General features: G+C 24.2%; 1 long non-coding RNA gene across 2 annotated transcripts; it reads right to left on the reverse strand.

Moving 5' to 3' along the window:
- Positions 1-1,516: 1,516 nt before the first annotated feature.
- LOC132927902 (uncharacterized) lies at positions 1,517-23,687 on the reverse strand. 2 transcript variants are annotated; one of them, XR_009661890.1, is made up of 7 exons: positions 23,528-23,687; positions 9,999-10,129; positions 7,636-7,790; positions 6,799-6,929; positions 4,619-4,773; positions 3,786-3,916; positions 1,518-1,745 (listed from the first exon to the last, which is right to left on the reverse strand). It is a non-coding gene; the product is annotated as an uncharacterized LOC132927902 (long non-coding RNA). The 2 variants fall into 2 exon arrangements; XR_009661891.1 differs by lacking the exons at positions 9,999-10,129; positions 23,528-23,687 and adding an exon at positions 11,568-11,716 and having other exon boundaries at positions 1,517-1,745.
- Between the last annotated feature and the right edge of the window lie 1,164 nt (positions 23,688-24,851).

Consider the following 24,851-nt stretch of genomic DNA (forward strand, 5'->3'; position numbering starts at 1 on the left):
TATGAATTTGTTATATTTGTATAAATTATTATGTAAAAGCATGCTTCATAGTGTTTATGCAGTGTCATCTTAAATGAAATATATGAATGTTAATAATGGTAAATAAGTATCATTTTTACAATCTAGTAGTAAAGGTTTTAAGACACTAACATGAGAATTGAGTGTTTTATAAGCAGCTAAAAATATGAATTTCTAATATTTGTATAAATTATTATGTAAAAGCATGCTTCATAGTGTTTATGCAGTGTCATCTTAAATGAAATATATGAATGTTAATAATGCTAAATAAGAATCATTTTTACAATCTAGTAGTAAAGGTTTTAAGACACTAACATGAGAATTGAGTGTTTTATAAGCAGCTAAAAATATGAATTTCTAATATTTGCATAAATTATTATGTAAAAGCATGCTTCATAGAGTTTATGCAGTGTCATCTTAAATGAAATATATGAATGTTAATAATGGTAAATAAGAATCAGTTTTACAATCTAGTAGTAAAGGTTTTAAGACACTAACATTAGAATTGAGTGTTTTATAAGATGCTAAAAATATGAATTTGTTATATTTGTATAAATTATTATGTAAAAGCATGCTTCATAGTGTTTATGCAGTGTCATCTTAAATGAAATATATGAATGTTAATAATGGTAAATAAGTATTATTTGCTTAATATAATGATCAGGGTTTTTTGAAACTAATTTTATGTTATACTACTATTAATTGACTATCGATTACATTCTATATTCATTTCACATACATTGCATAAAACCATTATTATTATCAGAATCTTCTAGTCCATTGTTTAATGTAGGATGTTGATACTTTCCCAAGTTGTAGGAATGTGAATTTCCGTCTCAGCATGCATCAAGTGATCTGCTGTACTACCATCTGAAAAAATGTAGTCGGTTAAATATGTATAATAGTTGTAGGATAAAATTTCACTAATACATGCCATAATTAAAACGAAAATCTTTATATTACAACTAGTACGGGAATACACTGAGCAATTCAGAAATGGAAATAGTCAAACAAAAACTAACACACAAACTTCATTCTTATTACAACATTTGTGAAAGCAGTTTGCAGATGAAACTTAAGTACTAAAACGAATGTAAAACTGCAAATAGATATGAAATATAAATATATAACAGATGATAAGATATAATAATTTTGATAAGACAAAAAAGATCGTACATATCTACTAGAATGTTTTGTTGGATTTGAATGTAAAATAAGTGTTTATAAAGAATACACTTGTACAATAACTTAAACTTGCTGTTTTTTTAATAGACTATGACATAACCGTACCTCAAAAATAATACTGATTTGAACATAAATATATCGAATCATTATTGAATAAAAGTACCGTAAAGCATCTAATAAAACTAGACGATTTAAATTACAATACTTTGGATTATGGTTTAATGAAAACCTAATTATGAAAAAAACGCAGAAATAATAAAAAAAGATTTTTAAAACTGAGGCATATTTTAAGAATGAAAATTAAAAGCTCATTTTGATTACCAATACTTTATTCATATTTTTAACAAATTTAAATTGATATACTACTATTAATTTACTATCAATTACATTTTATATTCATTACAACTACATTGCATAAAATCATTATTATTATCAGAATCTTCAAGTCCATGTTCAATGTGGGATGTTGAAACTTTCCCAAATTCCGAAAATGTTAATAAATGTCTCAGCATGCCTTGAGTGATCTACTATAATACTGCCATCTAAAAAAAAATAGTCATATAAATATGTATAATGGTTGGAGAAATTATAATAATGATGATTGATGAGCAAAAAAAGATAATAAGAATCTACCAGAGTGTTGTGTTGAATATTAATGAAAAAAAAATGTATAAAAAAATATACTTGTACAATAACTTAAACTTGCTGATTTTTAATATTAAAAAAATATAAATTTGTAATATTTGTATTAATTATTATGTAAAACCATGCTTCATACTGTTTATGAAGTATCAGCTTCAATGCAATACATGAATGTTAATAATGGTAAATAAGAATCATTTTTACAATCTAGTAGTAAAGGTTTTAAGACACTAACATGAGAATTGAATGTTTTATAAGCAGCTAAAAATATGAATTTTTAATAGTTGTATAAATCATTATGTAAAACTATGTTTTATAGTGTTTAAGATGTATCAGCTTCAATGCAATACATGAATGTTAATGATGGTAAATAAGAAACATTTTTACAATCTAGTAGTAAAGGTTTTAAGACACTAACATGAGAATTGAGTGTTTTATAAGATGCTAAAAATATGAATTTGTTATATTTGTATAAATTATTATGTAAAAGCATGCTTCATAGTGTTTATGCAGTGTCATCTTAAATGAAATATCTGAATGATAATAATGGTAAATAAGAATCATTTTTACAATCTAGTAGTAAAGGTTTTAAGACACTAACATGAGAATTGAGTGTTTTATAAGCAGCTAAAAATATGAATTTCTAATATTTGTATAAATTATTATGTAAAAGCATAATTCATAGTGTTTATGCAGTGTCATCTTAAATGAAATATATGAATGTTAATAATGGTATATAAGAATCATTTTTACAATCTAGTAGTAAAGGTTTTAAGACACTAACATGAGAATTGAGTGTTTTATAAGCAGCTAAAAATATGAATTTGTAATATTTGTATAAATTATTATGTAAAAGCATGCTTCATAGTGTTTATGCAGTGTCATCTTAAATGAAATATATGAATGTTAATAATGGTAAATAAGAATCTTTTTTACAATCTAGTAGTAAAGGTTTTAAGACACTAACATTAGAATTGAGTGTTTTATAAGATGCTAAAAATATGAATTTCTAATATTTGTATAAATTATTATGTAAAAGCATAATTCATAGTGTTTATGCAGTGTCATCTTAAATGAAATATATGAATGTTAATAATGGTATATAAGAATCATTTTTACAATCTAGTAGTAAAGGTTTTAAGACACTAACATGAGAATTGAGTGTTTTATAAGCAGCTAAAAATATGAATTTGTAATATTTGTATAAATTATTATGTAAAAGCATGCTTCATAGTGTTTATGCAGTGTCATCTTAAATGAAATATATGAATGTTAATAATGGTAAATAAGAATCTTTTTTACAATCTAGTAGTAAAGGTTTTAAGACACTAACATTAGAATTGAGTGTTTTATAAGATGCTAAAAATATGAATTTGTTATATTTGTATAAATTATTATGTAAAAGCATGCTTCATAGTGTTTATGCAGTGTCATCTTAAATGAAATATATGAATGTTAATAATGGTAAATAGGAATCATTTTTACAATCTAGTAGTAAAGGTTTTAAGACACTAACATTAGAATTGAGTGTTTTATAAGCAGCTAAAAATATGAATTTGTAATATTTGTATAAATTATTATGTAAAAGCATGCTTCATAGTGTTTATGCAGTGTCATCTTAAATGAAATATAAGAATGTTAATAATGGTAAATAAGAATCATTTTTACAATCTAGTAGTAAAGGTTTTAAGACACTAACATGAGAATTGAGTGTTTTATAAGCAGCTAAAAATATGAATTTCTAATATTTGTATAAATTATTATGTAAAAGCATGCTTCATAGTGTTTATGCAGTGTCATCTTAAATGAAATATATGAACGTTTATAATGGTAAATAAGTATTATTTGCTTAATATAATGATCAGGGTTTTTTGAAACTAATTTTATGTTATACTACTATTAATTGACTATCGATTACATTCTATATTCATTTCACATACATTGCATAAAACCATTATTATTATCAGAATCTTCTAGTCCATTGTTTAATGTAGGATGTTGATACTTTCCCAAGTTGTAGGAATGTGAATCTCCGTCTCAGCATGCATCAAGTGATCTGCTGTACTACCATCTGAAAAAATGTAGTCGGTTAAATATGTATAATAGTTGTAGGATAAAATGTCACTAATACATGCCATAATTAAAACGAAAATCTTTATATTACAACTAGTACGGGAATACACTGAGCAATTCAGAAATGGAAATAGTCAAACAAAAACTAACACACAAACTTCATTATTATTACAACATTTGTGAAAGCAGTTTGCAGTTGAAACTTAAATACTAATACGAATCTAAAACTGCAAATAGATATGAAATATAAATATATAACAGATGATAAGATATAATAATTTTGATAAGACAAAAAAGATCTTACATATCTACTAGAATGTTTTGTTGGATTTGAATGTAAAATAAGTGTTTATAAAGAATACACTTGTACAATAACTTAAACTTGCTGTTTTTTTAATAGAATATGACATAACTGTACCTCAAAAATAATACTGATTTGAACATAAATATATCGAATCATTATTGAATAAAAGTACCATAAAGCATCTAATAAAACTAGACGATTTAAATTACAATACTTTGTATTATGCTTTAATGAAAACCTAATTATGAAAAAAACGCAGAAATAATAAAACAAGATTTTTAAAACTGAGGCATATTTTAAGAATGAAAATTAAAAGCTCATTTTGATTACCAATACTATATTCATATTTTTAACAAATTTCAATTGATACACTACTATTAATTTACTATCAATTACATTTTATATTCATTACAAGTACATTGCATAAAATCATTATTATTATCAGAATCTTCAAGTCCATGTTCAATGTGGGATGTTGAAACTTTCCCAAATTCAGAAAATGTTAATCAATGTCTCAGCATGCCTTGAGTGATCTACTATTATACTGCAATCTAAAAAAAAATAGTCATATAAATATGTATAATGGTTGGAGAAATTATAATAATGATGATTGATGAGCAAAAAAAGATAATAAAAATCTACCAGTGTTGTGTTGAATTTTAATGAAAATAAATATACTTGTACAATAACTTAAACTTGCTGATTTTTAATATGAAAAAAATATAAATTTGTAATATTTCTATTAATAATTATGTAAAACCATGCTTCATACTGTTTATGAAGTATCAGCTTCAATGCAATACATGAATGTTAATAATGGTAAATAAGAATCATTTTTAAAATCTAGTAGTAAAGGTTTTAAGACACTAACATGAGAATTGAATGTTTTATAAGCAGCTAAAAATATGAATTTTTAATAGTTGTATAAATTATTATGTAAAAGCATGCTTCATAGTGTTTATGCAGTGTCATCTTAAATGAAATATATGAATGTTAATAATGGTAAATGAGAATCATTTTTACAATCTAGTAGTAAAGGTTTTAAGACACTAACATGAGAATTGAGTGTTTTATAATCAGCTAAAAATATGAATTTGTAATATTTGTATAAATTATTATGTAAAAGCATGCTTCATAGTGTTTATGCAGTGTCATCTTAAATGAAATATATGAATGTTAATAATGGTAAATAAGAATCATTTTTACAATCTAGAAGTAAAGGTTTTAAGACACTAACATGAGAATTGAGTGTTTTATAAGCAGCTAAAAATATGAATTTGTAATATTTGTATAAATTATTATGTAAAAGCATGCTTCATAGTGTTTATGCAGTGTCATCTTAAATGAAATATATGAATGTTAATAATGGTAAATAAGAATCATTTTTACAATCTAGTAGTAAAGGTTTTAAGACACTAACATGAGAATTGAGTGTTTTATAAGCAGCTAAAAATATGAATTTGTAATATTTGTATAAATTATTATGTAAAAGCATGCTTCATAGTGTTTATGCAGTGTCATCTTAAATGAAATATATGAATGTTAATAATGGTAAATAAGAATCATTTTTACAATCTAGTAGTAAAGGTTTTAAGACACTAACATGAGAATTGAATGTTTTATAAGCAGCTAAAAATATGAATTTTTAATAGTTGTATAAATCATTATGTAAATCTATGTTTTATAGTGTTTATGATATATCAGCTTCAATGCAATACATGAATGTTAATGATGGTAAATAAGAAACATTTTTACAATCTAGTAGTAAAGGTTTTAAGACACTAACATGAGAATTGAGTGTTTTATAAGATGCTAAAAATATGAATTTGTTATATTTGTATAAATTATTATGTAAAAGCATGCTTCATAGTGTTTATGCAGTGTCATCTTAAATGAAATATATGAATGTTAATAATGCTAAATAAGAATCATTTTTACAATCTAGTAGTAAAGGTTTTAAGACACTAACATGAGAATTGAATGTTTTATAAGCAGCTAAAAATATGAATTTGTTATATGTGTATAAATTATTATGTAAAAGCATGCTTCATAGTGTTTATGCAGTGTCATCTTAAATGAAATATAAGAATGTTAATAATGGTAAATAAGAATCATTTTTACAATCTAGTAGTAAAGGTTTTAAGACACTAACATGAGAATTGAGTGTTTTATAAGCAGCTAAAAATATGAATTTGTAATATTTGTATAAATTATTATGTAAAAGCATGCTTCATAGTGTTTATGCAGTGTCATCTTAAATGAAATATATGAATGTTAATAATGGTAAATAAGAATCATTTTTACAATCTAGTAGTAAAGGTTTTAAGACACTAACATGAGAATTGAATGTTTTATAAGCAGCTAAAAATATGAATTTTTAATAGTTGTATAAACCATTATGTAAAAGCATGCTTCATAGTGTTTATGCAGTGTCATCTTAAATGAAATATATGAATGTTAATAATGGTAAATAAGTATTATTTGCTTAATATAATGATCAGGGTTTTTTGAAACTAATTTTATGTTATACTACTATTAATTGACTATCGATTACATTCTATATTCATTTCACATACATTGCATAAAACCATTATTATTATCAGAATCTTCTAGTCCATTGTTTAATGTAGGATGTTGATACTTTCCCAAGTTGTAGGAATGTGAATCTCCGTCTCAGCATGCATCAAGTGATCTGCTGTACTACCATCTGAAAAAATGTAGTCGGTTAAATATGTATAATAGTTGTAGGATAAAATGTCACTAATACATGCCATAATTAAAACGAAAATCTTTATATTACAACTAGTACGGGAATACACTGAGCAATTCAGAAATGGAAATAGTCAAACAAAAACTAACACACAAACTTCATTCTTATTACAACATTTGTGAAAGCAGTTTGCAGTTGAAACTAAAAATACTAATACGAATGTAAAACTGCAAATAGATATGAAATATAAATAATATATAACAGATGATAAGATATAATAATTTTGATAAGACAAAAAAGATCGTACATATCTACTAGAATGTTTTGTTGGATTTGAATGTAAAATAAGTGTTTATAAAGAATACACTTGTACAATAACTTAAACTTGCTGTTTTTTTAATAGACTATGACATAACCGTACCTAAAAAATAATACTGATTTGAACATAAAAATATCGAATCATTATTGAATAAAAGTACCGTAAAGCATCTAATAAAACTAGACGATTTAAATTACAATACTTTGTATTATGCTTTAATGAAAACCTAATTATGAAAAAAACGCAGAAATAATAAAACAAGATTTTTAAAACTGAGGCATATTTTAAGAATGAAAATTAAAAGCTCATTTTGATTACCAATACTATATTCATATTTTTAACAAATTTCAATTGATACACTACTATTAATTTACTATCAATTACATTTTATATTCATTACAAGTACATTGCATAAAATCATTATTATTATCAGAATCTTCAAGTCCATGTTCAATGTGGGATGTTGAAACTTTCCCAAATTCAGAAAATGTTAATCAATGTCTCAGCATGCCTTGAGTGATCTACTATTATACTGCAATCTAAAAAAAAATAGTCATATAAATATGTATAATGGTTGGAGAAATTATAATAATGATGATTGATGAGCAAAAAAAGATAATAAAAATCTACCAGTGTTGTGTTGAATTTTAATGAAAATAAATATACTTGTACAATAACTTAAACTTGCTGATTTTTAATATGAAAAAAATATAAATTTGTAATATTTCTATTAATAATTATGTAAAACCATGCTTCATACTGTTTATGAAGTATCAGCTTCAATGCAATACATGAATGTTAATAATGGTAAATGAGAATCATTTTTACAATCTAGTAGTAAAGGTTTTAAGACACTAACATGAGAATTGAGTGTTTTATAATCAGCTAAAAATATGAATTTGTAATATTTGTATAAATTATTATGTAAAAGCATGCTTCATAGTGTTTATGCAGTGTCATCTTAAATGAAATATATGAATGTTAATAATGGTAAATAAGAATCATTTTTACAATCTAGAAGTAAAGGTTTTAAGACACTAACATGAGAATTGAGTGTTTTATAAGCAGCTAAAAATATGAATTTGTAATATTTGTATAAATTATTATGTAAAAGCATGCTTCATAGTGTTTATGCAGTGTCATCTTAAATGAAATATATGAATGTTAATAATGGTAAATAAGAATCATTTTTACAATCTAGTAGTAAAGGTTTTAAGACACTAACATGAGAATTGAGTGTTTTATAATCAGCTAAAAATATGAATTTGTAATATTTGTATAAATTATTATGTAAAAGCATGCTTCATAGTGTTTATTCAGTGTCATCTTAAATGAAATATATGAATGTTAATAATGGTAAATAAGAATCATTTTTACAATCTAGAAGTAAAGGTTTTAAGACACTAACATGAGAATTGAGTGTTTTATAAGCAGCTAAAAATATGAATTTGTAATATTTGTATAAATTATTATGTAAAAGCATGCTTCATAGTGTTTATGCAGTGTCATCTTAAATGAAATATATGAATGTTAATAATGGTAAATAAGAATCATTTTTACAATCTAGTAGTAAAGGTTTTAAGACACTAACATGAGAATTGAGTGTTTTATAAGCAGCTAAAAATATGAATTTGTAATATTTGTATAAATTATTATGTAAAAGCATGCTTCATAGTGTTTATGCAGTGTCATCTTAAATGAAATATATGAATGTTAATAATGGTAAATAAGAATCATTTTTACAATCTAGTAGTAAAGGTTTTAAGACACTAACATGAGAATTGAATGTTTTATAAGCAGCTAAAAATATGAATTTTTAATAGTTGTATAAATCATTATGTAAATCTATGTTTTATAGTGTTTATGATATATCAGCTTCAATGCAATACATGAATGTTAATGATGGTAAATAAGAAACATTTTTACAATCTAGTAGTAAAGGTTTTAAGACACTAACATGAGAATTGAGTGTTTTATAAGATGCTAAAAATATGAATTTGTTATATTTGTATAAATTATTATGTAAAAGCATGCTTCATAGTGTTTATGCAGTGTCATCTTAAATGAAATATATGAATGTTAATAATGCTAAATAAGAATCATTTTTACAATCTAGTAGTAAAGGTTTTAAGACACTAACATGAGAATTGAATGTTTTATAAGCAGCTAAAAATATGAATTTGTTATATGTGTATAAATTATTATGTAAAAGCATGCTTCATAGTGTTTATGCAGTGTCATCTTAAATGAAATATAAGAATGTTAATAATGGTAAATAAGAATCATTTTTACAATCTAGTAGTAAAGGTTTTAAGACACTAACATGAGAATTGAGTGTTTTATAAGCAGCTAAAAATATGAATTTGTAATATTTGTATAAATTATTATGTAAAAGCATGCTTCATAGTGTTTATGCAGTGTCATCTTAAATGAAATATATGAATGTTAATAATGGTAAATAAGAATCATTTTTACAATCTAGTAGTAAAGGTTTTAAGACACTAACATGAGAATTGAATGTTTTATAAGCAGCTAAAAATATGAATTTTTAATAGTTGTATAAACCATTATGTAAAAGCATGCTTCATAGTGTTTATGCAGTGTCATCTTAAATGAAATATATGAATGTTAATAATGGTAAATAAGTATTATTTGCTTAATATAATGATCAGGGTTTTTTGAAACTAATTTTATGTTATACTACTATTAATTGACTATCGATTACATTCTATATTCATTTCACATACATTGCATAAAACCATTATTATTATCAGAATCTTCTAGTCCATTGTTTAATGTAGGATGTTGATACTTTCCCAAGTTGTAGGAATGTGAATCTCCGTCTCAGCATGCATCAAGTGATCTGCTGTACTACCATCTGAAAAAATGTAGTCGGTTAAATATGTATAATAGTTGTAGGATAAAATGTCACTAATACATGCCATAATTAAAACGAAAATCTTTATATTACAACTAGTACGGGAATACACTGAGCAATTCAGAAATGGAAATAGTCAAACAAAAACTAACACACAAACTTCATTCTTATTACAACATTTGTTGAAAGCAGTTTGCAGTTGAAACTTAAATACTAATACGAATGTAAAACTGCAAATAGATATGAAATATTAATAATATATAACAGATGATAAGATATAATAATTTTGATAAGACAAAAAAGATCGTACATATATACTAGAACGTTTTGTTGGATTTGAATGTAAAATAAGTGTTTATAAAGAATACACTTGTACAATAACTTAAACTTGCTGTTTTTTTAATAGACTATGACATAACCGTACCTCAAAAATAATACTGATTTGAACATAAAAATATCGAATCATTATTGAATAAAAGTACCGTAAAGCATCTAATAAAACTAGACGATTTAAATTACAATACTTTGGATTATGGTTTAATGAAAACCTAATTATGAAAAAAACGCAGAAATAATAAAAAAAGATTTTTAAAACTGAGGCATATTTTAAGAATGAAAATTAAAAGCTCATTTTGATTACCAATACTATATTCATATTTTTAACAAATTTAAATTGATACACTATTATTAATTTACTATCAATTACATTTTATATTCATTACAACTACATTGCATAAAATCATTATTATTATCAGAATCTTCAAGTCCATGTTCAATGTGGGATGTTGAAACTTTCCCAAATTCCGAAAATGTTAATAAATGTCTCAGCATGCCTTGGGTGATCTACTATAATACTGCCATCTAAAAAAAAAATAGTCATATAAATATGTATAATGGTTGGAGAAATTATAATAATGATGATTGATGAGCAAAAAAAGATAATAAGAATCTACCAGAGTGTTGTGTTGAATATTAATGAAAAAAAAATGTATAAAAAAATATACTTGTACAATAACTTAAACTTGCTGATTTTTAATATGAAAAAAATATAAATTTGTAATATTTGTATTAATTATTATTTAAAACCATGCTTCATACTGTTTATGAAATATCAGCTTCAATGCAATACATGAATGTTAATAATGGTAGATAAGAATCATTTTTACAATCTAGTAGTAAAGGTTTTAAGACACTAACATGAGAATTGAGTGTTTTATAAGCAGCTAAAAATATGAATTTGTAATATTTGTATAAATTATTATGTAAAAGCATGCTTCATAGTGTTTATGCAGTGTCATCTTAAATGAAATATATGAATGTTTTTAATGGTAAATAAGTATTATTTGCTTAATATAATGATCAGGGTTTTTTGAAACTAATTTTATGTTATACTACTATTAATTGACTAACGATTACATTCTATATTCATTTCACATACATTGCATAAAACCATTATTATTATCAGAATCTTCTAGTCCATTGTTTAATGTAGGATGTTGATACTTTCCCAAGTTGTAGGAATGTGAATTTCCGTCTCAGCATGCATCAAGTGATCTGCTGTACTACCATCTGAAAAAATGTAGTCGGTTAAATATGTATAATAGTTGTAGGATAAAATGTCACTAATACATGCCATAATTAAAACGAAAATCTTTATATTACAACTAGTACGGGAATACACTGAGCAATTCAGAAATGGAAATAGTCAAACAAAAACTAACACACAAACTTCATTCTTATTACAACATTTGTGAAAGCAGTTTGCAGTTGAAACTTAAATACTAATACGAATGTAAAACTGCAAATAGATATGAAATATAAATTTATAACAGATGATAAGATATAATAATTTTGATAAGACAAAAAAGATCATACATATCTACTAGAATGTTTTGTTGGATTTCAATGTAAAATAAGTGTTTATAAAGAATACACTTGTACAATAACTTAAACTTGCTGTTTTTTTAATTAGACTATGACATAACTGTACCTCAAAAATAATACTGATTTGAACATAAATATATCGAATCATTATTGAATAAAAGTACCGTAAAGCATCTAATAAAACTAGACGATTGAAATTACAATACTTTGGATTATGGTTTAATGAAAACCTAATTATGAAAAAAACGCAGACATAATAAAAGAAGATTTTTAAAACTGAGGCATATTTTAAGAATGAAAATTAAAAGCTCATTTTGATTACCAATACTATATTCATATTTTTAACAAATTTAAATTGATACACTACTATTAATTTACTATCAATTACATTTTATATTCATTACAACTACATTGCATAAAATCATTATTATTATCAGAATCTTCAAGTCCATGTTCAATGTGGGATGTTGAAACTTTCCCAAATTCCGAAAATGTTAATAAATGTCTCAGCATGCCTTGAGTGATCTACTATAATACTGCCATCTAAAAAAAAAATAGTCATATAAATATGTATAATGGTTGGAGAAATTATAATAATGATGATTGATGTGCAAAAAAAGATAATAAGAATCTACCAGAGTGTTGTGTTGAATATTAATGAAAAAAAAATGTATAAAAAAATATACTTGTACAATAACTTAAACTTGCTGATTTTTAATATGAAAAAAATATAAATTTGTAATATTTGTATTAATTATTATGTAAAACCATGCTTCATACTGTTTATGAAGTATCAGCTTCAATGCAATACATGAATGTTAATAATGGTAAATAAGAATCATTTTTACAATCTAGTAGTAAAGGTTTTAAGACACTAACATGAGAATTGAATGTTTTATAAGCAGCTAAAAATATGAATTTGTAATATTTGTATAAATTATTATGTAAAAGCATGCTTCATAGTGTTTATGCAGTGTCATCTTAAATGAAATATATGAATGTTAATAATGGTAAATAAGAATCATTTTTACAATCTAGTAGTAAAGGTTTTAAGACACTAACATGAGAATTGAATGTTTTATAAGCAGCTAAAAATATGAATTTTTAATAGTTGTATAAATCATTATGTAAAACTATGTTTTATAGTGTTTATGATGTATCAGCTTCAATGCAATACATGAATGTTAATGATGGTAAATAAGAAACATTTTTACAATCTAGTAGTAAAGGTTTTAAGACACTAACATGAGAAGTGAGTGTTTTATAAGATGCTAAAAATATGAATTTGTTATATTTGTATAAATTATTATGTAAAAGCATGCTTCATAGTGTTTATGCAGTGTCATCTTAAATGAAATATCTGAATGTTAATAATGGTAAATAAGAATCATTTTGACAATCTAGTAGTAAAGGTTTTAAGACACTAACATGAGAATTGAGTGTTTTATAAGATGCTAAAAATATGAATTTGTTATATTTGTATAAATTATTATGTAAAAGCATGCTTCATAGTGTTTATGCAGTGTCATCTTAAATGAAATATATGAATGTTAATAATGGTAAATAAGAATCATTTTTACAATCTAGTAGTAAAGGTTTTAAGACACTAACATGAGAATTGAATGTTTTATAAGCAGCTAAAAATATGAATTTGTTTTATGTGTATAAATTATTATGTAAAAGCATGCTTCATAAAGTTTATGCAGTGTCATCTTAAATGAAATATATGAATGTTTTTAATGGTAAATAAGTATTATTTGCTTAATATAATGATCAGGGTTTTTTGAAACTAATTTTATGTTATACTACTATTAATTGACTATCGATTACATTCTATATTCATTTCACATACATTGCATAAAACCATTATTATTATCAGAATCTTCTAGTCCATTGTTTAATGTAGGATGTTGATACTTTCCCAAGTTGTAGGAATGTGAATTTCCGTCTCAGCATGCATCAAGTGATCTGCTGTACTACCATCTGAAAAAATGTAGTCGGTTAAATATGTATAATAGTTGTAGGATAAAATGTCACTAATACATGCCATAATTAAAACGAAAATCTTTATATTACAACTAGTACGGGAATACACTGAGCAATTCAGAAATGGAAATAGTCAAACAAAAACTAACACACAAACTTCATTCTTATTACAACATTTGTAAAAGCAGTTTGCAGTTGAAACTTAAATACTAATACGAATGTAAAACTGCAAATAGATATGAAATATAAATATATAACAAATGATAAGATATAATAATTTTGATAAGACAAAAAAGATCGTACATATCTACTAGAATGTTTTGTTGGATTTGAATGTAAAATAAGTGTTTATAAAGAATACACTTGTACAATAACTTAAACTTGCTGTTTTTTAAATAGACTATGACATAACTGTACCTCAAAAATAATACTGATTTGAACATAAATATATCGAATCATTATTGAATAAAAGTACCGTAAAGCATCTAATAAAACTAGACGATTTAAATTACAATACTTTGGATTATGGTTTAATGAAAACCTAATTATGAAAAAAACGCAGACATAATAAAAGAAGATTTTTAAAACTGAGGCATATTTTAAGAATGAAAATTAAAAGCTCATTTTGATTACCAATACTATATTCATATTTTTAACAAATTTAAATTGATACACTACTATTAATTTACTATCAATTACATTTTATATTCATTACAACTACATTGCATAAAATCATTATTATTATCAGAATCTTCAAGTCCATGTTCAATGTGGGATGTTGAAACTTTCCCAAATTCCGAAAATGTTAATAAATGTCTCAGCATGCCTTGAGTGATCTACTATAATACTGCCATCTAAAAAAAAAATAGTCATATAAATATGTATAATGGTTGGAGAAATTATAATAATGATGATTGATGTGCAAAAAAAGATAATAAGAATCTACCAGAGTGTTGTGTTGAATATTAATGAAAAAAAAATGAATAAAAAAATATACTTGTACAATAACTTAAACTTGCTGATTTTTAATATGAAAAAAATATAAATTTGTAATATTTGTATTAATTATTATGTAAAACCATGCTTCATACTGTTTATGAAGTATCAGCTTCAATGCAATACATGAATGTTAATAATGGTAAATAAGAATCATTTTTACAATCTAGTAGTAAAGGTTTTAAGACACTAACATGAGAATTGAATGTTTTATAAGCAGCTAAAAATATGAATTTGTAATATTTGTATAAATTATTATGTAAAAGCATGCTTCATAGTGTTTATGCAGTGTCATCTTAAATGAAATATATGAATGTTAATAATGGTAAATAAGAATCATTTTTACAATCTAGTAGTAAAGGTTTTAAGACACTAACATGAGAATTGAATGTTTTATAAGCAGCTAAAAATATGAATTTTTAATAGTTGTATAAATCATTATGTAAAACTATGTTTTATAGTGTTTATGATGTATCAGCTTCAATGCAATACATGAATGTTAATGATGGTAAATAAGAAACATTTTTACAATCTAGTAGTAAAGGTTTTAAGACACTAACATGAGAAGTGAGTGTTTTATAAGATGCTAAAAATATGAATTTGTTATATTTGTATAAATTATTATGTAAAAGCATGCTTCATAGTGTTTATGCAGTGTCATCATAAATGAAATATATGAATGTTAATAATGGTAAATAAGAATCATTTTGACAATCTAGTAGTAAAGGTTTAAAGACACTAACATGAGAATTGAGTGTTTTATAAGATGCTAAAAATATGAATTTGTTATATTTGTATAAATTATTATGTAAAAGCATGCTTCATAGTGTTTATGCAGTGTCATCTTAAATGAAATATATGAATGTTAATAATGGTAAATAAGAATCATTTTGACAATCTAGTAGTAAAGGTTTTAAGACACTAACATGAGAATTGAGTGTTTTATAAGATGCTAAAAATATGAATTTGTTATATTTGTATAAATTATTATGTAAAAGCATGCTTCATACTGTGTATGAAGTATCAGCTTCAATGCAATACATGAATGTTAATAATGGTAAATAAGAATCATTTTTACAATCTAGTAGTAAAGGTTTTAAGACACTAACATGAGAATTGAATGTTTTATAAGCAGCTAAAAATATGAATTTGTTATATGTGTATAAATTATTATGTAAAAGCATGCTTCATAGTGTTTATGCAGTGTCATCTTAAATGAAATATATGAATGTTTTTAATTGTAAATAAGTATTATTTGCTTAATATAATGAAAAGGGTTTTTTTGAAACTAATTTTATGTTATACTACTATTAATTGACTATCGATTACATTCTATATTCATTTCACATACATTGCATAAAACCATTATTATTATCAGAATCTTCTAGTCCATTGTTTAATGTAGGATGTTGATACTTTCCCAAGTTTTAGAAATGTGAATTTCCGTCTCAGCATGCATCAAGTGATCTGCTGTACTACCATCTGAAAAAATGTAGTCGGTTAAATATGTATAATAGTTGTAGGATAAAATGTCACTAATACATGCCATAATTAAAACGAAAATCTTTATATTACAACTAGTACGGGAATACACTGAGCAATTCAGAAATGGAAATAGTCAAACAAAAACTAACACACAAACTTCATTCTTATTACAACATTTGTGAAAGCAGTTTGCAGTTGAAACTTAAATACTAATACGAATGTAAAACTGCAAATAGATATGAAATATAAATTTATAACAGATGATAAGATATAATAATTTTGATAAGACAAAAAAGATCATACATATCTACTAGAATGTTTTGTTGGATTTCAATGTAAAATAAGTGTTTATAAAGAATACACTTGTACAATAACTTAAACTTGCTGTTTTTTTAATTAGACTATGACATAACTGTACCTCAAAAATAATACTGATTTGAACATAAATATATCGAATCATTATTGAATAAAAGTACCGTAAAGCATCTAATAAAACTAGACGATTGAAATTACAATACTTTGGATTATGGTTTAATGAAAACCTAATTATGAAAAAAACGCAGACATAATAAAAGAAGATTTTTAAAACTGAGGCATATTTTAAGAATGAAAATTAAAAGCTCATTTTGATTACCAATACTATATTCATATTTTTAACAAATTTAAATTGATACACTACTATTAATTTACTATCAATTACATTTTATATTCATTACAACTACATTGCATAAAATCATTATTATTATCAGAATCTTCAAGTCCATGTTCAATGTGGGATGTTGAAACTTTCCCAAATTCCGAAAATGTTAATAAATGTCTCAGCATGCCTTGAGTGATCTACTATAATACTGCCATCTAAAAAAAAAATAGTCATATAAATATGTATAATGGTTGGAGAAATTATAATAATGATGATTGATGTGCAAAAAAAGATAATAAGAATCTACCAGAGTGTTGTGTTGAATATTAATGAAAAAAAAATGTATAAAAAAATATACTTGTACAATAACTTAAACTTGCTGATTTTTAATATGAAAAAAATATAAATTTGTAATATTTGTATTAATTATTATGTAAAACCATGCTTCATACTGTTTATGAAGTATCAGCTTCAATGCAATACATGAATGTTAATAATGGTAAATAAGAATCATTTTTACAATCTAGTAGTAAAGGTTTTAAGACACTAACATGAGAATTGAATGTTTTATAAGCAGCTAAAAATATGAATTTGTAATATTTGTATAAATTATTATGTAAAAGCATGCTTCATAGTGTTTATGCAGTGTCATCTTAAATGAAATATATGAATGTTAATAATGGTAAATAAGAATCATTTTTACAATCTAGTAGTAAAGGTTTTAAGACACTAACATGAGAATTGAATGTTTTATAAGCAGCTAAAAATATGAATTTTTAATAGTTGTATAAATCATTATGTAAAACTATGTTTTATAGTGTTTATGATGTATCAGCTTCAATGCAATACATGAATGTTAATGATGGTAAATAAGAAACATTTTTACAATCTAGTAGTAAAGGTTTTAAGACACTAACATGAGAAGTGAGTGTTTTATAAGATGCTAAAAATATGAATTTGTTATATTTGTATAAATTATTATGTAAAAGCATGCTTCATAGTGTTTATGCAGTGTCATCTTAAATGAAATATCTGAATGTTAATAATGGTAAATAAGAATCATTTTGACAATCTAGTAGTAAAGGTTTTAAGACACTAACATGAGAATTGAGTGTTTTATAAGATGCTAAAAATATGAATTTGTTATATTTGTATAAATTATTATGTAAAAGCATGCTTCATAGTGTTTATGCAGTGTCATCTTAAATGAAATATATGAATGTTAATAATGGTAAATAAGAATCATTTTTACAATCTAGTAGTAAAGGTTTTAAGACACTAACATGAGAATTGAATGTTTTATAAGCAGCTAAAAATATGAATTTGTTTTATGTGTATAAATTATTATGTAAAAGCATGCTTCATAAAGTTTATGCAGTGTCATCTTAAATGAAATATATGAATGTTTTTAATGGTAAATAAGTATTATTTGCTTAATATAATGATCAGGGTTTTTTGAAACTAATTTTATGTTATACTACTATTAATTGACTATCGATTACATTCTATATTCATTTCACATACATTGCATAAAACCATTATTATTATCAGAATCTTCTAGTCCATTGTTTAATGTAGGATGTTGATACTTTCCCAAGTTGTAGGAATGTGAATTTCCGTCTCAGCATGCATCAAGTGATCTGCTGTACTACCATCTGAAAAAATGTAGTCGGTTAAATATGTATAATAGTTGTAGGATAAAATGTCACTAATACATGCCATAATTAAAACGAAAATCTTTATATTACAACTAGTACGGGAATACACTGAGCCATTCTAGAAATGGAAATAGTCAAACAAAAACTAACACACAAACTTCATTTTTATTACAACATTTGTGAAAGCAGTTTGCAGTTGAAACTTAAATACTAATACGAATGTAAAACTGCAAATAGATATGAAATATAAATATATAACAGATGATAAGATATAATAATTTTGATAAGACAAAAAAGATCGTACATATCTACTAGAATGTTTTGTTGGATTTGAATGTAAAATAAGTGTTTATAAAGAATACACTTGTACAATAACTTAAACTTGCTGTTTTTTTAATAGACTATGACATAACTGTACCTCAAAAATAATACTGATTTGAACATAAATATATCGAATCATTATTGAATAAAAGTACCGTAAAGCATCTAATAAAACTAGACGATTTAAATTACAATACTTTGGATTATGGTTTAATGAAAACCTAATTATGAAAAAAACGCAGAAATAATAAAAAAAGATTTTTAAAACTGAGGCATATTTTAAGAATGAAAATTAAAAGCTCATTTTGATTACCAATACTATATTCATATTTTTAACAAATTTCAATTGATACACTACTATTAATTTACTATCAATTAAATTTTATATTCATTACAAGTACATTGCATAAAATCATTATTATTATCAGAATCTTCAAGTCCATGTTCAATGTGGGATGTTGAAACTTTCCCAAATTCCGAAAATGTTAATAAATGTCTCAGCATGCCTTGAGTGATCTACTATAATACTGCCATCTAAAAAAAAAATAGTCATATAAAAATGTATAATGGTTGGAGAAATTATAATAATGATGATTGATGAGCAAAAAAAGATAATAAAAATCTACCAGAGTGTTGTGTTGAATATTAATGAAAAAAAAATGTATAAAAAAAATATACTTGTACAATAACTTAAACTTGCTGATTTTTAATATGAAAAAAATATAAATTTGTAATATTTGTATTAATTATTATGTAAAACCATGCTTCATACTGTTTATGAAGTATCAGCTTCAATGCAATACATGAATGTTAATAATGGTAAATAAGAATCATTTTTACAATCTAGTAGTAAAGGTTTTAAGACACTAACATGAGAATTGAATGTTTTATAAGCAGCTAAAAATATGAATTTTTAATAGTTGTATAAATCATTATGTAAAACTATGTTTTATAGTGTTTATGATGTATCAGCTTCAATGCAATACATGAATGTTAATGATGGTAAATAAGAAACATTTTTACAATCTAGTAGTAAAGGTTTTAAGACACTAACATGAGAATTGAGTGTTTTATAAGATGCTAAAAATATGAATTTGGTATATTTGTATAAATAATTATGTAAAAGCATGCTTCATAGTGTTTATGCAGTGTCATCTTAAATGAAATATCTGAATGTTAATAATAGTAAATAAGAATCATTTTGACAATCTAGTAGTAAAGGTTTTAAGACACTAACATGAGAATTGAGTGTTTTATAAGATGCTAAAAATATGAATTTGTTATATTTGTATAAATTATTATGTAAAAGCATGCTTCATACTGTTTATGAAGTATCAGCTTCAATGCAATACATGAATGTTAATAATGGTAAATAAGAATCATTTTTACAATCTAGTAGTAAAGGTTTTAAGACACTAACATGAGAATTGAATGTTTTATAAGCAGCTAAAAATATGAATTTGTTATATGTGTATAAATTATTATGTAAAAGCATGCTTCATAGTGTTTATGCAGTGTCATCTTAAATGAAATATATGAATGTTTTTAATGGTAAATAAGTATTATTTGCTTAATATAATGATCAGGGTTTTTTGAAACTAATTTTATGTTATACTACTATTAATTGACTAACGATTACATTCTATATTCATTTCACATACATTGCATAAAACCATTATTATTATCAGAATCTTCTAGTCCATTGTTTAATGTAGGATGTTGATACTTTCCCAAGTTGTAGGAATGTGAATTCCCGTCTCAGCATGCATCAAGTGATCTGCTGTACTACCATCTGAAAAAATGTAGTCGGTTAAATATGTATAATAGTTGTAGGATAAAATGTCACTAATACATGCCATAATTAAAACGAAAATCTTTATATTACAACTAGTACAGGAATACACTGAGCAATTCAGAAATGGAAATAGTCAAACAAAAACTAACACACAAACTTCATTCTTATTACAACATTTGTGAAAGCAGTTTGCAGTTGAAACTTAAATACTAATACGAATGTAAAACTGCAAATAGATATGAAATATAAATATATAACAGATGATAAGATATAATAATTTTGATAAGACAAAAAAGATCGTACATATCTACTAGAATGTTTTGTTGGATTTGAATGTAAAATAAGTGTTTATAAAGAATACACTTGTACAATAACTTAAACTTGCTGTTTTTTTAATAGACTATGACATAACTGTACCTCAAAAATAATACTGATTTGAACATAAATATATCGAATCATTATTGAATAAAAGTACCGTAAAGCATCTAATAAAACTAGACGATTTAAATTACAATACTTTGGATTATGGTTTAAGGAAAACCTAATTATGAAAAAAACGCAGAAATAATAAAAAAAGATTTTTAAAACTGAGGCATATTTTAAGAATGAAAAGTAAAAGCTCATTTTGATTACCAATACTATATTCATATTTTTAACAAATTTAAATTGATACACTACTATTAATTTACTATCAATTACATTTTATATTCATTACAACTACATTGCATAAAATCATTATTATTATCAGAATCTTCAAGTCCATGTTCAATGTGGGATGTTGAAACTTTCCCAAATTCCGAAAATGTTAATAAATGTCTCAGCATGCCTTGAGTGATCTACTATAATACTGCCATCTAAAAAAAAAATAGTCATATAAATATGTATAATGGTTGGAGAAATTATAATAATGATGATTGATGAGCAAAAAAAGATAATAAAAATCTACCAGAGTGTTGTGTTGAATATTAATGAAAAAAAAATGTATAAAAAAAATATACTTGTACAATAACTTAAACTTGCTGATTTTTAATATGAAAAAAATATGAATTTTTAATAGTTGTATAAATCATTATGTAAAACTATGTTTTATAGTGTTTATGATGTATCAGCTTCAATGCAATACATGAATGTTAATGATGGTAAATAAGAAACATTTTTACAATCTAGTAGTAAAGGTTTTAAGACACTAACATGAGAAGTGAGTGTTTTATAAGATGCTAAAAATATGAATTTGTTATATTTGTATAAATTATTATGTAAAAGCATGCTTCATAGTGTTTATGCAGTGTCATCTTAAATGAAATACATGAATGTTAATGATGGTAAATAAGAAACATTTTTACAATCTAGTAGTAAAGGTTTTAAGACACTAACATGAAAATTGAGTGTTTTATAAGATGCTAAAAATATGAATTTGGTATATTTGTATAAATAATTATGTAAAAGCATGCTTCATAGTGTTTATGCAGTGTCATCTTAAATGAAATATCTGAATGTTAATAATGGTAAATAAGAATCATTTTTACAATCTAGTAGTAAAGGTTTTAAGACACTAACATGAGAATTGAATGTTTTATAAGCAGCTAAAAATATGAATTTGCTATATGTGTATAAATTATTATGTAAAAGCATGCTTCATAGTGTTTATGCAGTGTCATCTTAAATGAAATATATGAATGTTTTTAATGGTAAATAAGTATTATTTGCTTAATATAATGATCAGGGTTTTTTGAAACTAATTTTATGTTATACTACTATTAATTGACTAACGATTACATTCTATATTCATTTCACATACATTGCATAAAACCATTATTATTATCAGAATCTTCTAGTCCATTGTTTAATGTAGGATGTTGATACTTTCCCAAGTTGTAGGAATGTGAATTTCCGTCTCAGCATGCATCAAGTGATCTGCTGTACTACCATCTGAAAAAATGTAGTCGGTTAAATATGTATAATAGTTGTAGGATAAAATGTCACTAATACATGCCATAATTAAAACGAAAATCTTTATATTACAACTAGTACGGGAATACACTGAGCAATTCAGAAATGGAAATAGTCAAACAAAAACTAACACACAAACTTCATTCTTATTACAACATTTGTGAAAGCAGTTTGCAGTTGAAACTTAAATACTAATACGAATGTAAAACTGCAAATAGATATGAAATATAAATTTATAACAGATGATAAGATATAATAATTTTGATAAGACAAAAAAGATCGTACATATCTACTAGAATGTTTTGTTGGATTTCAATGTAAAATAAGTGTTTATAAAGAATACACTTGTACAATAACTTAAACTTGCTGTTTTTTTAATTAGACTATGACATAACTGTACCTCAAAAATAATACTGATTTGAACATAAATATATCGAATCATTATTGAATAAAAGTACCGTAAAGCATCTAATAAAACTAGACGATTTAAATTACAATACTTTGGATTATGGTTTAATGAAAACCTAATTATGAAAAAAACGCAGAAATAATAAAAAAAGATTTTTAAAACTGAGGCATATTTTAAGAATGAAAATTAAAAGCTCATTTTGATTACCAATACTATATTCATATTTTTTAACAAATTTCAATTGATACACTACTATTAATTTACTATCAATTACATTTTATATTCATTACAAGTACATTGCATAAAATCATTATTATTATCAGAATCTTCAAGTCCATGTTCAATGTGGGATGTTGAAACTTTCCCAAATTCCGAAAATGTTAATAAATGTCTCAGCATGCCTTGAGTGATCTACTATAATACTGCCATCTAAAAAAAAAATAGTCATATAAAAATGTATAATGGTTGGAGAAATTATAATAATGATGATTGATGAGCAAAAAAAGATAATAAAAATCTACCAGAGTGTTGTGTTGAATATTAATGAAAAAAAAATGTATAAAAAAAATATACTTGTACAATAACTTAAACTTGCTGATTTTTAATATGAAAAAAATATAAATTTGTAATATTTGTATTAATTATTATGTAAAAGGATGCTTCATAGTGTTTATGCAGTGTCATCTTAAATGAAATATATGAATGTTAATAATGGTAAATAAGAATCATTTTTACAATCTAGTAGTAAAGGTTTTAAGACACTAACATGAGAATTGAATGTTTTATAAGCAGCTAAAAATATGAATTTTTACTAGTTGTATAAATCATTATGTAAAACTATGTTTTATAGTGTTTATGATGTATCAGCTTCAATGCAATACATGAATGTTAATGATGGTAAATAAGAAACATTTTTACAATCTAGTAGTAAAGGTTTTAAGACACTAACATGAGAATTGAGTGTTTTATAAGATGCTAAAAATATGAATTTGTTATATTTGTATAAATAATTATGTAAAAGCATGCTTCATAGTGTTTATGCAGTGTCATCTTAAATGAAATATCTGAATGTTAATAATGGTAAATAAGAAACATTTTTACAATCTAGTAGTAAAGGTTTTAAGACACTAACATGAGAATTGAGTGTTTTATAAGATGCTAAAAATATGAATTTGTTATATTTGTATAAATTATTATGTAAAAGCATGCTTCATACTGTTTATGAAGTATCAGCTTCAATGCAATACATGAATGTTAATAATGGTAAATAAGAATCATTTTTACATCTAGTAGTAAAGGTTTTAAGACACTAACATGAGAATTGAATGTTTTATAAGCAGCTAAAAATATGAATTTGTTATATGTGTATAAATTATTATGTAAAAGCATGCTTCATAGTGTTTATGCAGTGTCATCTTAAATGAAATATATGAATGTTTTTAATGGTAAATAAGTATTATTTGCTTAATATAATGATCAGGGTTTTTTGAAACTAATTTTATGTTATACTACTATTAATTGACTAACGATTACATTCTATATTCATTTCACATACATTGCATAAAACCATTATTATTATCAGAATCTTCTAGTCCATT

Source organism: Rhopalosiphum padi, chromosome 3 (genome assembly GCF_020882245.1).
Source record: "Rhopalosiphum padi isolate XX-2018 chromosome 3, ASM2088224v1, whole genome shotgun sequence".
Taxonomy (NCBI): Eukaryota; Metazoa; Arthropoda; class Insecta; order Hemiptera; family Aphididae; genus Rhopalosiphum; species Rhopalosiphum padi.